The sequence below is a fragment of the Macrotis lagotis genome, chromosome 1, assembly GCF_037893015.1.
Source record: "Macrotis lagotis isolate mMagLag1 chromosome 1, bilby.v1.9.chrom.fasta, whole genome shotgun sequence".
In the NCBI taxonomy this organism is placed as follows: domain Eukaryota; kingdom Metazoa; phylum Chordata; class Mammalia; order Peramelemorphia; family Peramelidae; genus Macrotis; species Macrotis lagotis.
The window spans coordinates 441,758,300-441,761,284 of NC_133658.1; the positions used below are offsets into that span (position 1 = coordinate 441,758,300).

Genomic DNA, 2,985 nt, shown 5'->3' on the forward strand with positions numbered 1-2,985 from the left:
AGAGTACTATAGACTTCTGTTCAAAATGGCAGAGAGAAATCAGGACTTCTATTAGTGATCCTGAGTTTCCCTTAAAACTGACATTAATCAAATCTCTTAATAGATATTGTAGTGGCAGAATGCACCAAAAATCAGAGTGAACATCTTCCAAAAGGTCTGTTGGAGGGGTGGGGGTGGGGTAGCTTTGCCACACCTAGAGCAGAGAGCAGAGATTAAGCACATAGGTAGCTGGGTGAGGTAGGGAATTAACCCTAGATCACTGATTGAGGTTTTGGAGTTGGGACTTGACTGCATGGTGCGTGGCTCCAGTGAGCAGGGAAAGCTCCAGCATAGGTGCCCAGGACCCAACTTAGCTTGTGTGGTTCATCTGGATGACTGATCCTGACTGTGGACTTCTGGCATTCTAAGCCTGGAAGAGGACCTGGTGTACTGGCATGATGACTGAAGGTATCCCCCAATACAGGCTGCTAATCCAGAGAGTGCCTTAAGCATTTTTTTGAGGTCAGAATTGTTTTATTATTTTAGCAGCAGGTTTTCTGCTACAACTGAGAAGATAAAAGGCCTTCCCTTCCCCCACAGGACCTCTGTCACCCCAGTAGAGCACCTGGTTTGAAAAGCACCAAAGTCTGAATAAAAGATGGAGGGGGCCTCACAGTGTATTAGTAAAAAATTAAGGCTTTCAAATGAACTTCCATAGGGAAACAGACTGAAAGAGAAAAATGGGATGGTAGAACTTGCCTGGAGCCTAGATTCCCTCAGCCTCTGGGCCTCAAGACCCAAGTTCAGATCCCAACTCCAACTTTAGTGTCTAAGAACAAATCACTTCTCAGTTTTTTCACTTATAAAGGGAAAGGGACTGAATTTCTGACTTTAGCGATGAAAGGGAACACTCCAATGAAGAAATTTCCTCTACCGATGCAGATCTGCAATTTATTCTGAAGAGGATTCTTAGAGGAACTAGGTTCTGTGACTTGCCCAGAGTCACAACCAGTATGCACCAGAAGTGAGACAAGAACTTGGGTCTTCTCCAACTCTGGCTACTCTAGTAGATCCAATGCCTCTCTATCATCTATAGAATGGGGCTACTCTTTGCTCCACCCATCTCAAAGGAAAGGGGTTAACCAGTCAAACAAGAAAGTATTAAGCATTAAGTATTAGGCACTGTGCTACACACAGTAGTGCTGATATTCTCTTTCTTGAAACCTGCCTCCACCAGGGCTGCAATCTGGGTCTCCTCAAACATTGTTTTGATATCTGTGTACTTGGTCTTCATCAGTTCTCTCCAGGAAATGAGATTGCAATAAGTGAGGACACCCCCAGGCTTCAGCAGGCGGAAAGCATGAGCCTTGATAAAATTGAATTGATGGGTAAGCCAGGTCTCCTCAGAGAGGGGATAGGTGTCATATAGATTTCCATCAAAATGTCCATCAGGCAGATTGGGCACCACCTCTTCCCACAAGCCTTTCAAGGGGACAACCTTATGGGGCTGATGCTGGGCCCACTCCTGAAGCCACTGGAAGATGCCATCATTGAACTCAATGATCCAGTGCTCTTAGATGTTGGCTTCCTGCACTTTGCTGGCTGAAATGGCCATTCCAAAGCCTACCTCCAGGACCTCCAGGACCTCCAGGACCCTTCCCCTTTGGGAGGAGGCAGTGGCCAGCGAGTGCATGTAGGGGGTCTCCCAGCACTCCATCACAGGCTTGCCCAGGATCTGCAGGTGCATGTCGGCCCAGGAGGGCTGGCAGTCCTCTCCCACCTGGAAGATGGGCGCTGGGGCAGCCTGGTCAACCATGGTCCACTCTCGCCTTTAGCATTTCTGCCCAAACAGTTCACTTGGAACGCCAGGGGCTCCTACTTCTTCCAACAAGGGAGTAGGCAGCTGACTTCCTAGAGCCTCTTGCATTTCCAGTCCTCCCTGCCTGCCCAGTTAGTGGACTGCCTATGGACAATTCCGAGATAGTTCCAGGTAATTCCACTGTGGGGAGTGGGCAGTGGATATGCCCAGCAGAGAGGTCCAGAGGTTTTCCTTACCAGTCAGTTCACTGAGCAACCCCTAGAATTCTTTCTAGCATCAACAGCCTAGGGTGGTTAGCAAACCTCTAGGCCTCTCAACACTGAAGATCTGTAAGTAAGTCCCTCCCCCAACACAAGAAACTTGGGATAGATAACAAAACTCAAAATGAAGAAGGTCATAAAAAAATCAGGATCCATTGAAAGTTACCTTGGAGATAAGGATGGGGAAAACAAAAGCTCAAAAAAAGGAAAACAGAAGAGGAGTTTCATGTGATGCTATGGAGGAGAATATGAATTTTTCTCCAATCCAGAGAAACTTCATAGAAGATCTTAGAAAGGATCTTTAAAATCAAATAGAAAAACTGTGAAAAGAAATGAAAGAGAAAATTAACATCCTGTAACAAAAAAGTGACAGAAGAAAACAAATCCTTTAAAAATACAATTGAGCAATTGGAAACAGATAACAGACCTTTAAAATAATAAAGCTGACCAAATGGAAAAGGAAATGAAAAAGTTGAATGAAGAAGCTACCTCCCCAAGAAAGAAAATGAGAGTACTAGAAGTTAATAATTTCATGAGAAACTAAGAATCTATTAAACAAAGTGAAAAAATAGTAGAAAATGTAATATACCTTAATGGTAAATTAACTAAATTGGAAATTACATCAAGAAGGGATAATTTAAGAATAATTGGACTCCTCAAAAGTTATGATCAAAAGAAAAACCTGAACTCCATCTTCAGGAATGTTAAAGAGAACTGTCCTGACATCCTGGAACCAGAGGGCAAAATAGTCACAGAAAAAAAATCCATAGATCATCTCCTGAAAGGGATCTCCAAATGAAAACACCAAAGAACATTGTAGTCAAATTATCAGATTCAGAATTGATCAGAATGATCAGATCAAGGGAAAAAGCTTGCAAACAGCTACACAGGATCTGACTTCATCAACATGAAAGGATTAAGGGTCTG

At 43.7% G+C, this 2,985-nt stretch overlaps 1 pseudogene; it reads right to left on the bottom strand.

Annotated features, from left to right (window-relative positions):
• Nucleotides 1-1,147: 1,147 nt before the first annotated feature.
• On the bottom strand, nt 1,148-1,795 carry LOC141504454 (guanidinoacetate N-methyltransferase pseudogene; annotated as a pseudogene).
• Between the last annotated feature and the right edge of the window lie 1,190 nt (nt 1,796-2,985).